Below are 19,743 nucleotides of genomic sequence, written 5' to 3' on the forward strand. Positions count from 1 at the left end.
AAACAAATTTGACCTGAAACAAACCATGATGTAAATAAGGTGAAAAATCTTATCAAGTTCTTTTGGCACTTGATTCAAACTGGTTTTCAGATGTTTAAACCAGCATAAAAAGTTTAAGATTTTGTAACAATGCACTCAGAGCAGACAGATTTCAGAGAGGAGGTTACAACTATCTATGCCAACCTCCTTGTTTACATTCTATCAACTGTGCATTAATACACAAATCTATAGCAACAACGTAAATTTCGTACTAAATTATGTATAATGATATAATATCAACTTCAGGAATAATTTCTATTGAATAAACAAAGAACTGAACCACACACTACATCGCACTTATGGCTGAGTGTTGGGTTTCTTATGGAACCGACAGCCGGACAATCTTCTGATTGTTGCCACGGGTCTTTTGGACAGTATGCTTTTTGTCACAGCCCTGTTATAATCTATCGATTTTTTAAAGTTAGGTCATATTTTTATTGAAAGTGAAAATGTCCAAGTTACGGTTCAATTTAAATGTTTTTGTTGTTTTTTTGCAAATAAATTGACATCCCTGTTTGTATTTATTTTTCTAATGAAAACAGGTTGAATCTCGAGTTCGAAAATTAACACTCATGCATAAACTTTTTTTCAGCGAGTATTAATCTCTACTACCATCTAGGCCTTTTTGTTGGTAGTACAGCAGATGATTACTAGTAAGTTAACCTGGCATGGCCAGGTGGTTAAGGCAAATTGACACGCAATCTGTGGGTCGCGAGTTCGAATCCATGTAACATCAAACATGCTCGCCCTTTCAACCGTGGGAGCGTTATATGTTATGGTCAATTCCACTATTCATTGGTAAAAGAGTTGGTGATAACTAGCTGCCTTCCCTCTAGTCTTACACTGCTAAATTAGGGACGGCTAGCACAGATAGCCCACGTGTAGCTTCGCGCGAAATTCAAAAACAAATACTAGTAACTTACCTGATAGATGAACCCAGTGGCATAACGATATGTCTGCGGACTTACAAGCTCGAAATCGGTTTTTCAATACTCATGGTGGGCAGAGCACAGACAGCCCTTTCTGTAGCTTTGTGCTAAATTGCAAACAAATAAATACCTGAAAGGTCTAAATATGCGGGACACAAAAGTTATTATGGCAGTGTTCAATGGTATAGAAAATTCATTTTACCAAGGGGTAGAAATTTCAACGTTACCCGAAATTGTCAGAGAGCACTTGCATGATGTGCATTACTATTATTGAGTAACTGGTGGCACTGTAAGATAATTTTTTGTTGTTGTTTTGGCGAATGGAAATTTCATTGTTGTTTTCGTCCTTCATAGGTTTTCTGCTGTCTTTATACAAATCCAAACATACTTCGTGTGTCACTGTCTATATGTAAGAGATACCAGTGCCCATTGTCAAAATATAAGAAAAATAAGAGTTTTGTTGAATGTTACAAGATAAAAACTAAAACTCAGGGCCGGCCCTGGGGGTGGGTGACGTGCGCCTAAATCGACATTGCAATTAGAAGTTCTTGTCAGTTTTTCAGGGACAGGCAAGGGCTCGGAATACAAAGTTCAGCACAGCCTACAATTTTGCCTAGGCCCAGCTCTGCTAAAACCTCGCACGTTCCTTTTCACGTCATTGAAACCAAAAATTATTTTAGATGAAATGCTAACATTTAGTTTAAAAGATATATGTGTAATTAATACAACAAATCACTTAATTTGATTAAATTTTGTAGAAGCATCCGAAAAATTTCATTTAAAAGTAGATATAAGCTCTTTGCATGTTATTGTTTCACTAATAAAAGGTTAATTTTCAAAGCTGTGTTTATATATTACAAATTTTACTGTCGAAGCTACTTTTTTCCACACAAACATTGCCCCGCTGTCTTCTGCCACAACGTTTATAACATCAGTAAGTGTAATGCACGTATTGTGTTATTACGATTTCTGATTGAATTTGAAATTTGGGGAAGTTGCAACAGGACGTGGAATGCCGAAACGTCGAACGACAAGAGGCTTTGGGTTGATATTTACCCATGTACATCCAGTGGCGTAGCTAGGGGTGGCACATCTGTCCCTGGGCGCAGCATCGGGGGTTGGGGGCGCAAAATTGATGTTACATAATTAGGAATGAATTTCAGAATGAAATGTTTTCCCCTCTTAACCAATTAATGTCCAGTGTCCCTTATATGGGAGTTGCAACGTCATGTGTTGCCACAACTTGGTTGTGATTTGGTCACGTTATGGTATAACGCTGTCTAAAACGTTGCGAAAACGTCAGATTGCAACATCACTTCCTGACGAATAATGGGCGTTGCTATGTAACGTTGCCACAACGTCGTAATTAGTCACATTTTTCTATTAAGTTGTCTAAACATTATGAAAACGTCAAAATGCAGTCACTTCATAGCGAAAGGAAAGTCTGTTGTTTCGTTAAAGTGTTTTTTCTTCTTCTATTGTGGTAGAAATTGCTGTAAAGGTTTGTAATTTTTGCCGATATGAGAAAGATAACTGGCTGAATTACAAATGCCAAGTCTCAGTGCTATAAATATAAAATATATTGCACTAGTTTCCATGTATATATATAGGGACGAAGAGTATGTTAATCGATTCATCACACACACGTGTTCCTGACATTTTGAGAAGATAAGTCTACTTATTATGTAACGAGATATTCGATTTGTTAAAAACAAATAATTCTAAAAGAAGAAAAAAGTCAATGATGATAAGATAAAGAAAAAAATCCTAAAGTTCCGAATATCGCAAGTGGATCGTTGGAGGACTTTAATAATCACTTATTACAGCTATTCCAGAAATAAATGTGTTGCCTACAGAGAATACTATTTTTTTTTACTAAACATTTATAAAATGTTCATATATTCCATGTACTTTTCAAAACAGTGTTTTCTTTAAAACCTTAACAATCATTATACAATTTAATAGCATTATTGACAACAAATAATTATTATTTCTGTAATATTTTAAATGTTTAGAAGGAAACAGTGATGTGTTTGAAGTTACTTAACCATTCACGTGTTTTCCCGTGAACATTGAATGTGATTTGTATATTTACTATTGTTTTACATCAGATTTTGTATCGAAACATTGACAAATAAAAAAGATTTTCCTCTACATATCAGTCTACTCTACATTTTACCAGCATGTTTCTACAACCAAACATTTATTTGTTTGACATAATTTATTTAGAACTGGGTATACATCAACTTTGAAAATTTGAGTTGAATCATAGAGTTCATTTATTCACTCTTTTTAGCTGTGATATTATTTTAATTCAATCTAAATTTAATCAAAAATTCTTTTTATAAGTTTGTTCTATTTCAGTTTTCATTTTTTTTAAAATCCTTTCATAACATTCTTTGTGCAGAAAATTGACATAATCTTTGTGATATCATTTTCAAGTATCTGTTGTAGCTTGATGGAATAATATAAAGTTCCGTAAGAAACGTATGTTTCATGTATTCCTGTTACAATTTATTTATATCCTAACATGTTTTTATAGTATAGATAAGAAGGTGTTTAGATCATGATGTGTCCTCTTAATCCTCTTTCCTTTTCTTTTTTATAAAATATGTAGATTGTGTAAAATGTTAGTTTTTGTGACTACAAACTGGTATCATTCTTTCTTCAGAACTCTTTTGATATGTACATTACTGTAATGTTAGATACAAATGTTTAAAATGTATGTTATATATATTATATTGTCGTATTAGTGTCACTGTAAAGTTAGGACGATTTCTCGGTTAAATTACTTACCTAGACCGTAGAAATTATAAAATGTTATTCGAAGAAATGAAGCGCTTTGATTACTTGGAAAGGGCTTTGCATTCTTCTTAAGCTAAAAATTACACAAAAATAAAATCATCAGTTTTATATTAGTAATTAAACCTTTTTGCTGCCAAATATTCACAATAACTATAATTTTAGACCAAAGGAATCATTCAGTAGCGATACCAATTACATGACACCGATATAGGAAACATGATCCTTCTATGTCAACCACACTTTCAAAAACGTCGGTAAATCCTACTTTTCTTATAGAAACTGCTGTATCTGTGATTAAGTGGCAGTTTTCAAACATAAAAATCCATTACGGTTCCATAATCCTTTGAGCGAAACGTTTCCAAGTTTTACGATCATGGCCGATATGTTCGCAGTGAAGAAATTTTCCTCCCTATTTAGAAAATAAATACTGATATAGAAAAAAACAACAACAGTAATTTAGAGTCCCTAAACAAACAGAAGCATAAATAAATCAACTAAAACAAGAAATACAGTTGTAAGTACATACAATTTGCATTTTCAAATGTATAACATACGTCTGTAATAAATATTATATTACTACAACAAGACTGAAACACACAGTAGTAGTACATAAGTTTCCCACTATATATGTATAGGTTAAGGGTAACCAATAAAACCAACAACATATTATAAACATTGTTTTTATTTTTTTATGTACCAATCATTTTCAGGGCAGAAATACTTTCTCTGGTGGTAAGCCAAGTAAGCTTTGATAAATTTGACAAATAGACATACGATAGCATGATTACCTCTTGACAAATTTGTTTATGTTTTACAAATGTTTTGTTAGTTTATTGAGGTGTGTACAAAGCTAGTAAACGGCTATCTTTATTAGCCATCCTTAATTTAGATATTATATCATGAGATATAACAGTACGGTTATAGTGGATGACTATTGGAACTATGCAACATTCACACGGAGACATTCTAGGGTGTTTAACAACAAATTTTGTCCACTCTGTAAATGTTTGTTTTGATATATTAACCATTTAACCGTAAATTGCCTTGGTTGTTGTTTAGCAGAACCACATTGGACTATTTACTTTGTCCACTTCCGGTAATCGAATTACTGATTTTAACGCTGTAATTTCGTAGAATTAATGCTTTTCCACCGGGTACAAAATTAAAGCTGGGTCCCAGATACCAATCAGCGTTTTTAAGTATATTTTATAAATGATGTATGCATAAACTTATTCAAGGGTCCATAGTTTTTTGGTAACAAGATCCCTGATAACAAAAGTGTAACGTTATTATAAAGCATTCTCAATATTGCGATTAATCACACTAATTACTTCTAATTTCTTATGTATTTCAAATCGACAAAAGCGAATGGAAACATTTAATGTTGGAGAAGTACTCTTAAATTCTCATACGTTTTTCGTTATATTTAAGTTTCAGATGTAGGATTGTGGTCTTGGTGTTGAAATGCTTGATAAAAGTGAATCATTTTTCTGAACGTTCTGGTTCATTTTAATGTTGTAAAATATATCGTTTAAGGTTATTACACTGGTGTTATTTTTAGCTGAAGTGTTTTCTTTGTTATCTGAACTTGTTATGAAATGGAGTTTTCAGGTGCAGGTGTCAGAAGAATTGCCAAACGCACTACAGAAGGTTAGAACAAGGTTCCGAAAAGTTCAGTTACTTAGATAATACGAACCTACATTTGTGGTCTTTTCTTGTGCTTGTAAGTTTGTAAATAATCATGATAAAGGGTATCCCAAAATAATCCTTTTCATTTTCAACGTAAATAAAACAATATTTAAAAAGTTTTAAGAAATATTTAATAAATACAAGAAATAAGCCCGCAATGGTGCATTTCCATAACTATTTTCTTGTTTTTATTACTTACAGGTACAAGTACTCTCTTGATCTCGTGCAGAACGTTCTGAATCTTCATCACAGAACACAAGTTGACACGACAGCGTCTACACTGTTCTCAGGAATTTCGGCCATGTTTTCTGCCATAGCGGTCACAAACTGTTCCACTTCAATATGTCGAAATTTCTCGCTATTCTTCTTAAAATAGGTTTCAAAATACGGGTTAGGTTCGACACATATGAATTTGCACCCTATTGGATAATATTTGAGATTTCACCAGAACCAACACCAATCTCTTAAGACTCTCATCACACCTTGTTCTTGCGTTTTTAAACGTAGATCATAAGAAACCATCGTGTTCATATGAGAAAATAGTTTTTCCTTAAAAACGACGAACTCCTTCTCTATGCTTTGTGATGCATACCTATAAATAAAGAGAGCAAACATTCGCAGCTTTATAATTTTAAGTTTGGAATGCAACGCCCACATTAAAACTGTATACGTTCTTGATAATAAATTATCTCAGTATTTTCTACTAATCCAGCATGTTTCATTTCTTGTCCATCTGCTATAACTGACTCATATGCAGCATATAAAGTTTCATTTTCTAAGGAGGCAGCTATCCCAGTTGCTAGAGGTATTAGTAATATATTTTTATCTGTAACAGTAGATATGATGATTTTACATATCACTATATTATAACAAAAAGAAATATTGGTACAAAATGCTACAAAGTATAGCTTAGCAAGTATTTTTATACCATGCAATAGTACATTTCTTCAAAACCAGCCCTGAGAAAATTAAATGCAAAAATGTCATTACTGAATGTTTGGTAATTAAACACTGACCAACCAATAATTTGCCTAATCAGCTAAAGTGATTTTCAAGTAGTAATAAGCACTGAGAATCTATAAAATTATACTGGCAAAAATTCATTCAAAAAATAACCAATAAAGTAAAAACAATTTATTAAATAACATTAAGGTTATACTAAAATGCTTAATAATTATGGTCAATGAAAATCACATGTATTCTTAAGAATTATTTAATGATTTAATGAAACAATGTAATAGTAATATTCTTTAAAGAATTTCACTATTATGATGACTAGAGTTTTCTAATAATTAAACTGATAGGAGAAAAAATCTGACCAATTTGAATAATTTTATTATTGAATAAATAATACTATAATTTCTGGTTTATTTTTAAAGCCATGGCATTTTTCCCCAAATCTTTATTTTTAGTAGTAGTTCAACAAGTGATCTACACTAAAATAATAAAGAGCACACAACATTGGAAGAGATATATAATTAAAAAAACATTTTAAATTCAGGCCAATCTGTGGCTTCTAAAATATCGATTCTACATGTTTTGATATTTTCTACATCATCATCAGAAGTGAACTTGCTTGGCATAACTGTCATATTTATTTCCTCTTACCTAGATCACGAGACCTGCATGTAAGTTTACTTTTCTGCAGAAATCTAAGAGGTTCTGTCACATTTGTAATTTAATGGACTGTTGCTATTAACTTAAAGTACTATTTGAACATTAAAAAAAAAAAAGCCTTTTCTTCCTGTTACAGAATGGTTTTAAATTCTCCACTGTTATATACAAGTAATACACCACAGTCACATGTATATAGTACAATTCATTAAAAGAAATAACTACACACCAGAAAATGTCTAGTATGTTTTGAATGATTAAACTTGATGAAATTCACAGGATGTAAAATATATATGAAAGTAAAGTTTTTATAATGAAATTATTTGTAGATTTTAATACTTATTTCCCAATAAACCTTTTCAAAGGAGACGTAATCTTGACAGAAAATGTACTTTCTCCCAATAATCCAATAACTGCATTGAATCAATAAATTCTATTTGTACATAAAAACCCATTGTTACAGATTTCTAAATAAGCTTAATTTAAACACTCACAAGTTAAGAAAGAACAAGAATTAAAAAAATTAAAGTTGTGCACAGATATATATTATATATTTGGTTCTCACTTATCATTATTCTTATGGTATTCTTGGTTCAATGATTTTCTGTTGAATGATTTGCTACACACCAGATAATAATGGGAGGCTAGTCACAAAAAATCTATTACAAAGCAAAAAAAAATCTGATATCTGAATTATTTTAACTACAACGGAGTTTCATTTGAAGAAAGAAACTGGATAGAGATTCAAACACAAACACATTAAAAACTAAAAAATAAATATCAGAGTGATTACTGAAAATATCTGCAATTCTCTGAACATACGTACTCTTAAAAACCAAAGTTAAATCTTACTTAATTTATTTCAGGACAGTAAGATATAGAATTATACACTACTAACAGCAATGCTATTCCTTTCACAGCACACAAGCACTACCCATCTGACCTACAGACACTCCCACTAAAAAAAACAAACAAACAGAAAACAACATGTTGTATCTCTGACACACTACCTGACTTGTCAGTGAAAAGAGATACTTATCAATTTCTATACAGCATGTTTCGTGCTGCAGTAACTTTTCTCATGAGGAATTACATGTGAAACCCTAAATGAATGACACAGTTTCATGAGTAACTGGGACAAAAGAAACTTAAGTGTTTTGATTTCCTTGACTGACTTTCTACTCTCAGAATGCATGTTCAATAATTACTGAAATGTTGAAAATCTGTATATTAACTAAGACAGTAGGAAACATATGGTATGTACATACATATTTCCACAAAAAATAGGTGCACTTAATGTATTTGAATTATACAACTTAGAAGAGAAATTTAGGCAAATAGAATATGAAAAGATATTGTAAATATATCAAATGTATTATGTGAAGATACTTATTGTATTCAGCATCTTAATTCATTAGTGTTTGTTAAAATAATCACTGTTGTTGAAAAAATTAATAGACTAAATTTATTTGTCATACACATATTTATCAACATGTTAAAATACATTTCACAGACAAAATATCATTACTGGAATTTATATTATTATAACAATGACAACACAAGAACTACAGCTGTAAAACTGTAGTTCACCATTGAGGAAATTTAGGTTTATGAAAAACAGAAATTTATTCTGAAATGCAAATGACTAGCCATTCAGCCTATGATATATAACAGTTGTCTTTAACACATTCTCATCTCAGCTGTAATATTCAGGTGAATTATGTTTAAGGTGCTCCAAAGTGTGCCTGAATTATGGTTAGACATTACAGATGATGTTGAAAATTTTCACTCATATGGAACCATTTTGATAAATAAAAACCAGCCAATCACAAAGGTGTGTTTCAAGTTTGCTATTATTGTCTCAAAGTGCCATTAGCATAATGTGAATTGATTGGAAATATTAACAATATTTTAGAATTCTATAACTAGTGAAGAATGTTAACAGCATTGAAATTATCCAGAAGTTAAAAAAATAGGTTAAAATAACCTTTAGAGAGTACTCGATCATCTCCAATGGAAATTATGTTTTTCTTTGACGGATGTGGTAATGCATATTGATGTCATTTCTACTTCAATGCATTGAAAAACTGCTATTTCAATACATTAGGCCTCACTTTTTGCAAGTTGAAGTGAATAATGGTTTTAGTATCCATGAAGGACATTAAAAATTTAGTATTGTGCCTTTTATTTTTGAGAGGCTGATTGAGCTCATACTTAAGTAGGCTGCAATGGGAAGGATGTCTCACATGTGTAGATGGCATGCTAGTTGCAGATTTTTAACCACTGCTAAGATCTTGAAAATGTTACTTCAGCACTAGAAGGATGCAGACTCAAAACTGAAACCAAGCTGGCTCTCATGTACAAATTAGTAGTTTCTTGGTCACATGGTGGGAAGTACAATGTGTAAATAAACCTTGCAAAGATAGCAGTGATCAAGGATTGTTACAAGCCAATATAAATGAAAAGTGTATTGTGTATTTCTACATTATACATAATGTAAATGATAGTTTGAAGTCAACTTTTCTATTATAGTCACACTTTTGTCTGCATTGAATGAAGATGATAATTGTTTTATATCAGTGGATGAACATAAAGGCATGTTTCAATCTTTCCATTGTATTTTGGTACAAGCATGACTACTTTATCCTTATCAGAACTGTCCATTCATCTTGGATACAAAGGTCAGTGCTAGTTGAACTATGATAACTCGCATTAGAGGTACAAGATGGTATAGTGTGTCCAATTGTGTATGGAAGCTACATGCTGATTGTTCCTGAACACTGATATTCAGAAGTTCTTTGCATTAGCCACCTCTAACTTTTTAATGAGAGACAAAAATGTTAAAGCAAGAAGTCAAAACCTTTTACTGCCATCAAATGACAGGTTTTCTTTCTAAAATGAATTGTAGGATTTTATTATTGCTGTTATAATAAACCATATGTCCCAAAGTATGGAGCACAATTTTTTTTTTCTACAGTAACAGGATGCAAACTATAAAACATTGGATCACGTAGGAGTTTGTACATCAGTGAGTGGGAAAGGTAGCAATAAACCAAAAGATATTATTACAAAATATGGAATAAAAATAAAAATTTGAACCAAATGAATTTAAATGGTCATGTTATTTATCTACATCTTAAGTAGCTCAACTTTAACTGGAACTAGTTTGCATCTTTTATGTCAACAGCTCAATGAGTCAAAATTACATTTACATCTATTACTTGGCATGCACAAACATGTTAAATAAATTGACAAACGAACTTAAGCACCATATCTCCATTAGACCTTTTCAAGAAATCCAGAAATCAAGAGGAATAGCGAGTTGACTCTGATGTAGAGAACCATGCCACATAATCTCAACTTAGATGAAACAAATGAAAAAACTGGCAGTAAGTAGCTGACTGTTCAGTTCATAAGGAGTCAGATGAGTTAACATTAGTAAAGAAGCAGTTTCCTTTGATAATTGGGTGAGATGCTACCACAACCTCCCTATTATTCCAACTGGAATTAAGGGGTTTATTGGAAGTCACTCAACTGAATAAAATCAGTTACTTAAAGGAAATGTTGTTCCTTACTCTCCAAGATATGGTTCACAGTAAGCTGTCATCACAGCATTAAGTGATAACCACAATATTATTGAAGAGTTAGTACAGCTGAGTGGTTGAAAAATAACCAGCTGAAAGGGAAATGCAACCCTAACTTTCATAGATCATCAAACAATATTTTGTGTCAAGACGTTGATCTGTTGTCTTGAAATAACTTCTAAATCAAACTAGACATATTATAATGGCATTTATGTGAAGTATATTTCACAAATCTCATTAAAATAAATACTTAACAATCACCTAAATTGTTAGATGAGGTCCAAGGGAAATGATTGACTTAAATTGACTGGAAACTGAAGAAGCAATATGATGAAAGGACACTGGAATCTTCACTTTCTAAGCACTCATATTAAGTTTTTGGCAAGTGTTGGTATATTTGCCTGTGAAGTGATAAGAGAGTTGTGCTATAGCACAGCATGATAAACTGAAATCAGAAATCAATCTACTTATTTATTTCGATCACATTAACTTGTATCAGAAATCACACTATCTGTGAATTTTGAGTTTTTTGGCCCTCAAGTTTATAGTTTTTCAATCACAAACATCAACCAACTTGCAGACTTCACTGTCCAAATGATCTCAGGTTCTGGTAAGGCAACAAGACACTGGAGAGAGATACTGCATTCATGGGAAGACAGTAAGTTAAAGCTGGAAGGATGTTACCAGCATATGTTCAGTCTTGTTCACAAAGCAATCTTAGCAGTGGACTTACATATGCTGTATGAATGTCCATTTATAAGTACAAAATCAACACTTATCAAGCATGGTCTGTGTATGCACTGTGCTTATTCTCTTCCTGTCTGAAAATACCCAGTCACATCTTCAATCTTTGTGTTGCTACTGGCCCTGCTGTGGCCATACATCTTGAATATTTTGAAATTAAAGTTTTCAGTGAAGTAATGTGTTTTGAAGTGTCTGACTGTCTACTGCACTCACAACAGGACTACCATAACCTACAAGCAAACTTGAAAACAACCCAACAAATAAGGGACATACAGCCAATACAAAGCTTCATGCACACTGAACTTGTGTAAACACTTATGGTAACTGGTAATGCACTTTTCAGGTACATGCTTTATCACTTGGGTAATGTGCTAAACCATGTTTTCAATGAGGTCAAGAAATCAAGGTTCTATTCAGGACAGGTGACCAACACAATAACCACCATATTCAATACAAGTACTTTAGCAACAAAATTTGCACAGTTATAAGTATCCATATTTTCTATAATTTTATGTAAACTGTTTTTCAGTATGATCAGTTTGTTTTTCTAGTTTCACTTTGTGAAATACACAGCCCATGATTTTTTTTCTTGTTGTATTTCATTAAATGGTTAATTTACATTGAAATTCAATTTGTATTTTATACTTCTAATTTTAATTTGTAATGTGTTGAAATATTATTTTTGAATATTTGTACTATTTTAATTTATTCTGTGTTTTTGTAATTTTCATTTATTTTGGTTTCTATTTTGTATTGCAATTTTTTAATGTTAACTTTTTTTAACCTCACCTCATTTAAATAAACTGATCTATAAATGTGTGTATATATATATATATCCAAGAACTCTTGTCCAGTTTGCTTCTGATGAAAAAAGGTCAACTTTTTTAAAGTGCTCTGGTTTTAGGGTTTCTATTTCTATATATATGAGATGAAATTCAAACAGTGCAGACAGTCAGTGTCCAGTTTATAGCAATGGCTTTCATTCTGACATTTCATTCACTCAGCTCCAAATTAATCAACTACATGGTAAAAATCAGACAAATCAGGTTTGACAACATATTTTTCACAACCTACATCAATAAATACCTCAATGTGTACTTGTACAATGGAAATTAAGTTACATTCAAAATGGAAGCAAGTGTTGCCAAACCTCGCATGTTATATTTGATGAATTTCAAACAAAACAGTCATACACTCAATACACAAAAATTGAAAACACGTACTCAGAACTTGGGTATGCGAAAGATCAAATGATATGAGTAAATTAAGGTTCTGTATGTATAAAAAAATCTGAAAATTTAATGTAATTATGGGTGTATTATACAAGTTTGATTATTATCTATTTCTACAAAAAAACAAGTTGTTTTTTAATAATACAACTTGTGAAAATTGAACTGAAGGTTTAGTAATAAATAATTCACAATTGTTATTAGTTTTATGTTGTGTATTTTACAATGCAATACAGCAAAATTTTAGCTTTGAAACTTTTTAAAGAAATACTTTTCTTAAATGACATATCTATAAAGACAAACTGCTGTACATGAAATTTTGTCACCAACATTATTTTACTTTCTCTTCCCAGAATGGTTCAACTGTACTATTTATGTCTAGTACAGCTGTTCTCCGTTTCTTTTACATTCTTTGTCACACTGTACAGAAAAACAAGTTTCTCACAGGTGTGTGTGTATCTTCTTATGTGTTTCAAGGCACAAATTCTTTCAAAGTTTCTTTTGCACAAGCTACACAATAGTAAGGTTTTCACCATTGTGTATCCTCTCATAAGGTTTTAACTCACAGGCCCTTCCAGCTTCTTTACCACACACTAAACAACTGAACTGTTTCTCTACAATGTGTATTTTCTCATGTAGTTTCACACCTTCTAAATTTTTTAGAACACACTACACAACTATATGGTTTTTCTCCAATATGTATCCTCTGATGTATTTTCAGATTAAAGTTTGTTCTAAATTCTTTACCACACACAATACAACTAAATGATTTTTTCCTACAGTATGTATTCTCTCATGCTTTATCAAAACATTTTTATAAGAACATTTTTGTTACACACTGCACAACAGTACTGTTTTTTTCCAGTGTGTATCCTCTCATGAGCTTTTCTGTAAGCATTTGTTCTAATTTCTTTACCAAATACAATGAAAATATATGGTTTTCCCCAATGTGGATCCTGAGATGTATTTTTAAGTGACTATTTGCTCTAATTTCTTTTCCACACATTACACAATTATATGGTTTCTCTCCAGTATGTGTTCTCTCATGTTTTTTTCAGGTTAGTGTTTGTTCCATATTCTTTGCCACATATTACACAACTGTATGGTTTCTCTCCAGTGTGTATCCTTAAATGTTCTTTCAGGTAGCCATTTGTTCCAAATTCTTTGCCACATACAACACAACTGTATGGTCTCTCCCCAGTGTGTATTCTCTCATGTTTTTTTCAGGTTAGTGTTTGTTCCACGTTCTTTGCCACATACAACACAACTGTATGGTCTCTCCCCAGTATGTGTTCTCTCATGTTTTTTTCAGGTTAGTGTTTGTTCCATATTCTTTGCCACATATTACACAACTGTATGGTTTCTCTTCAGTGTGTATCCTTAAATGTTCTTTCAGGTAGCCATTTGTTCCAAATTCTTTGCCACATACAACACAACTGTATGGTCTCTCCCCAGTGTGTATTCTCTCATGTCTTTTAAGGACACCTTTTCTACTAAATTCTTTATTATACAAAACACAACTGTAAAGTTTAACTTCAACATTAGAAACTTGAAGTCCCTTTGGATTAATTTCCTTTGAAAATGTTTTAATAAAAACATCACCACCTCACAGTTTCTGGGAATTGTAGACTTTTCTGTTTGTACAGGAATCTTTTGCTGTTAAAACAGGATAACACAAATATTATAATACTCAAGAACAAATAACTAGTAAATATATTAGTAGAAACTTTCGTTTAAGGATCATAACACTGAAAAACAAATATTAACAGAAAAGAAAAGATACCTCTTGAAGTGACAAGTTATTATGTTGTTTTAAAATATATTGTAATTATAAATTTTTCTCATAAGGAAAACTGAAGTAAACAACAGGTTTTATCAAAAGGTTTCATCTCAGTAGTCACATGAATCAATTGTACCAAACATATGAACTTAAGTGAATATCTAAAAGACCCAATGTTTTAGGTAAGAGAAATTTACCTGTACAACATTTAGCCTAAATTTTGATGTGCAAGAACCAGAAAATTATCACGACACCTGTCATGGTACACACCATAGCTGGCAAACCTATGAAGAAGTTATATCTAATTTGTTTAGGAAAAATCAAATTTATAAATATACTCAAAATTAACAGTTGAAGCCCAAGTTTGACCTTCGTAGAATAATGGCTCCAGTTATCCTGATGGATAACACAGATACAACCAGAAAATCAAAGTGCCTTGAAAAAGTCTAAAATCTGAGGTTTGTCTTTTTGAATTTCATGAATAAGTAATTTTAGACTCTTGTAATTCTAAGGAAGTCCCAACAAAGTGAGTACATACCCTAAGTTAATCAAAGTGCAGTCAACTTACTCAGAAACAGTGAAGTCCAAAGTTGATGAGAAATGAAAACAATTCTTCATTGAGTTATTAGAATAGATGGAAAACACATTTACTAGAGTACAGATCTTATCAAAGGACAAAGAAGAGGGTCATAATTTCATAATATTCAGTCTTATAAACAATATAACTGAAATAATTAATATACTCAACTATATTAACTGTAAGTTTAAGAACTTGAGTAAAAATCTAGTTCTGAAAGACATTGGGAAGCCTGATTATTCATCTGGCTAAAAAAACTAAAGAGGAATTTAACATTTACAAAGTTGATAAGACTGAGCTACGACTCAGTCAATCTGAGTCTCTTTTGGTGAACAGTGCTTCAGTAAAATATTATGAATTGAAAGATAAAGGAATCAGTTATTTATAATAGTCTTCTCAAACAAGAATTGTGTTAAAAATTACTGGTGGACCAAGATACACCTGAATGTCTTTTATGACCACAAAAACTGTCAGAAGTTAATTAGTGTTGAAGGGTATTGTTCTATTTACGCTGATGAATTATGGTGGACAGGAGGAAACTAGACGAGACCCTACTTAGCTGGAATAGGGCAGCTAAACTCTTATGTTGTTGATAAATGTGGCAATGCACTGATAGAATCAAGTGATTCAGAATTTGACTTTTATGATTTGAAAGTGAATATGTCAGCATGATAGACGTAATGCAACTCTTAGATTTAAGTTGCACAAAATAAGAGTGGCAATAAATACTTCTATTATTTAGTTTTTTTTTTTTTTTTTCTGTAGCTGAATATTCTGAAGTGACAATTGGATTAGACATGTTGGAAGTGAAGTAATTATACAATGCAGATTGGTTCATTCAGTTACTGAAATTCTACTGTTCATTTTAAAAGTATGAATTTTCAATTATGAATTAATAAGTATAGTGTAAAAAAATTATATGCACACACCCAGACCAACAACTAACAAACAACAATAAATCCTAGGATACAATAAACTACAAAACCTTATACCACTGCATACCATATGTTTCCAACATCAGCAAAAAAATAACCAACATTTGGAAAAAACTTAAGAAAACACAACATTCCAGCAAACACCAAATTTATTCAAAAACCAGGTACAAAACTAAAGTCTGAATTATGTAAAAACTACAATGACAAACATGACACCAAAATAATTTATAAAATAGAATGCAACAACTGCCACAAGTTCTGTGTTGGAGAAACAAGCAGAAAAATAGAAACTAGATTCAACGAACACAAAAAAACACCTTGACACGTTTTTGAACACTGAAAATAAACACAACATAAGCATAGAAAACACCCAGATATTAAGCAGGAAACAAATATAAACACACTCAAAATCAATGAATCCCTACTTATACAGCAACTAAAACCAATATAAAGGAACACCTTTACACCTATACTAATTAATAATCCAACATCCACCTGCAACACCCCCAACAATCCCTCACCTGTTTATACTCTCGTCCCTAAGACATGTGTCCAGCAACAGTCACATTCAAATTCTCTCTTTCTTAACCTGAAGATGATCTAGGAAGGTCGAAACGTTGTTCTCTCCTTATCAATAAAAGTGTTAATACCCTTACCAGCTGTTCCGAGATATATTTTTTATTTCAAGTGGGTTTCTCGTCATCAAGAAATATAGCAGCAATGAGTGTCTCAGTATAGATAGTTAAAAATTTTACTCCTGATCTTACTGGATAATGTTAAAGTAATTTTGATAAACACAATGTAATACTGAGTTGTAGGCAAAAGTCTTGAAAACAACTTAGAATCTGAATGCAAAAGCCATAAGTGACAAAATCTAAAGCCAAGCTGCACCACTAATCCCTTTATTTGCTTTTATAATTTCTATTTCATTAATTATACATCTCATGGTTTTCTTCAGTTGACAATTTACGTTTAAGCTCAAACATTTCTCTGGTCACAAATGTATTACATTGCACTACTACTGATAGCAGTTAAATACAACTGCCAAAAAAAATGAAAAAGAAACAAAATATTTTATTGATACGTTTTTCTTTTCATATCAGACATAAATAATTCAAAAGTAAATCTCGAAAAGAATTATTGATACAATGAGATAGGGAGAGCGTAGTATAAAGATTTACCTTTTTTATATATATTCAAGCAAAACAAGAAGCTTGAAGGATGTATCTTTGTACTACAGTTTAAGCAGTATTTATAGTATAAGTACGTTATTGGTGATACACTTAGAAGATGGTTTAACAGTAAGAAAGAAAATCTGAAATAGGTAATTTTGAGTGAAAAAGTATTAAGTGATACAGAGAAATGAAACTGACAACTTATTTAAATACTTCCTTTCAATATTAAGAAACTACATAAATTCCAATTTGACTCATAAACAAAGTTGTGATTCCATGTTAACTGAGACATAAAAAGAGATTCTTAACCGTTTTGTGACAGGCTTAAAATATAAAATACACAAGTGTTTATAGTTTAACATGCTCGCCCTCAAGCCGTGGGGCACGTTATAATGTGCCAATCCCACTTTTCAGTAGTTGGCGGTGGGTGGTGATGACTAGCCCTTCTAGTCCACTGCTAAATTTAGGGACGGCTAGCACAGATATCCCTCAGTTTGTGCGAAAAAGCAAGCAAATCAACTTTTGGCGCAGTATAAGTACCCTTCCCAAAATTTGGCAGATTTTTAGTAAAGATTTCAAGTCTTTTCTTCACAACCAGCAAACTATTTAATAAAGTATTTTTACTAAATATTTGTTTGTAAACTATCAAGTCTGGTTTGTTATTAATCTGAATGTGAAGTGATTTTCATGTTATTATTAAAAAAATATTGTTTGCCTCAAAAATCTCAAATCTATTTATTTAATATCTAAAACCTCCTAAATCTATTTCAAGCATTGGTTTCCAGTAAAGTTTTATACTTTGTCTGTTACTTTCTCTACCCTAACTATATGGTGTCAATTTAATAACCCCATAACCATTTTACTGGATTATTGTCAGTTTTTGGTGTTACCTGAATACCGTAAGTTGTACCAATGCATCATATTTTGAAAAAAATCACGTACTTCTTCTATAATGAACTAAATATTTACATCGTATACCTGTAATTATAAAACCATTATTTAACTACAGTACAAAGTATTATTTATATAACTTATACGACAATGTGCAAATACCTCATCACAAAGTTATCAAATTGATAATCAAAGCTGTTCAACACTACGTCGACAGAAAATAAGGATTATGAAATGCAATTTAAATTTTATTTAGTGCATGAAATATACATACAACATATTTTTTGATTAATTAAGACACTGTATGCAAGAAAATAACCATTGGTAATTATGGCGAAACTGTGCTATTTTCATTAAACGTTATGGCTTCTCCAGAATACTTCTTAAAATTAGTTTGATTACTAACAATAAACTATTGACATAACAACTGGTTGAAATTGTTTACGAGTTCATATTTCCTTATTCAAAGATTCTCAAGATATAAAACGCAAAATATAGAAATAAGTAAACATAAAATATATACATGTATATTTTTCTTTATTTTCGAAATAACGTCAAACTATAAATTAGCTCCATCATACTGTGGAGTAAAAAGAAGTATTGTATTCTACAATAAAGTTGATTCTTATATGTAATAATAAATGACATATCAGCTATATTTCAATGCAAGGTTATCGGTGGTCACAGAGCACAGATATCCCAATGTGCAGCTTTGTGTTTAATTCAGAACAACAACATTAATGCAAGAAAAAAGTGGGATTTGTGAATCCGATTCTTCTAAATAGGGCTTACAATATATACAGCAGCACACGTACACTGCTGTCCAAAATCTTAAGGCCAATGAACATAGAGACAAAATATGCATTTAGTGTTGTTAGACTCAACCACTTATTTGAGTAGAGCTTTGAAAGATGAAAATAAGAAAAGTTAAAATAAAAATAAAAAAACTTTTTTAGCATTTAATAAGGAAAGTATGAACACTATGAAATTAGTTTAAATACTAATGGGTCAAAAGTTTAAGACCATATCAAAAAGAAGTTCTAAACAGGATAGGAAATACCGAACAAGAGGTCTCAGTAGTGAGTTGTACGGCCGTCATTGAGAATAATTGCAAACATTCGCTTTGGTCGATATAAGCGTTTGCAGAAGGCTAGCTGGAATGGTATTCCAAGTGGTGAAGATGGCTTCACGAAGATCATGCACTGTTTGGAATTGACGTCCATTTCTATATTCTTTCTTTGCCATCAACCCCCAAACATTTTCAATGGAATTCAGTTACACTTTGGATGGTCCAAAAGAATCACGTTATTCGCAATTAAAAAGTCATTTGTCCTGCGGGAATTGTGGATTGCAGCGTTGTCCTGCTGAAACATCCAGCCATTTCCACACAAGCGAGGGCCTTTAGTCAATAAGAATGCTCTCTCCAACATGCCTATGTAGCCAGCTGCTGTTTCACGCCCCTGTATTACCTGAAGCTCCATTGTTCCACGGAAGGAGAAAGCACCCCAGATCATGATGGAACCTCCTCCACTGTGTCGTGTAGAAAATGTCTCCCGTGGAATATCCTTATCGTGCCAGTAATGTTGGAAGCCATCTGCACCATCCAGATTAAATGTTTTCTCGTCAGAGAACAAAACATTCTTTCACTTTTATACGTTCTATGTCTGGTGCTTTTCAGCAAATTTTAACCGAGTTGTTTCGTGTCGTGGAAAAAGGCACAGCCTTTGAAGACGTTTACGGCTTTTAAACCTT

General features: G+C 31.9%; 1 long non-coding RNA gene across 1 annotated transcript; it reads right to left on the reverse strand.

Annotated features, from left to right (window-relative positions):
- Positions 1 to 3,174: 3,174 nt before the first annotated feature.
- Positions 3,175 to 17,256, reverse strand: LOC143231050 (uncharacterized). The gene is made up of 3 exons (XR_013016762.1): positions 16,447 to 17,256; positions 5,662 to 6,054; positions 3,175 to 4,182 (listed from the first exon to the last, which is right to left on the reverse strand). It is a non-coding gene; the product is annotated as an uncharacterized LOC143231050 (long non-coding RNA).
- Positions 17,257 to 19,743: the final 2,487 nt, after the last annotated feature.

The sequence above is a fragment of the Tachypleus tridentatus genome, chromosome 10 (assembly GCF_004210375.1).
Source record: "Tachypleus tridentatus isolate NWPU-2018 chromosome 10, ASM421037v1, whole genome shotgun sequence".
NCBI lineage: Eukaryota > Metazoa > Arthropoda > Merostomata > Xiphosura > Limulidae > Tachypleus > Tachypleus tridentatus.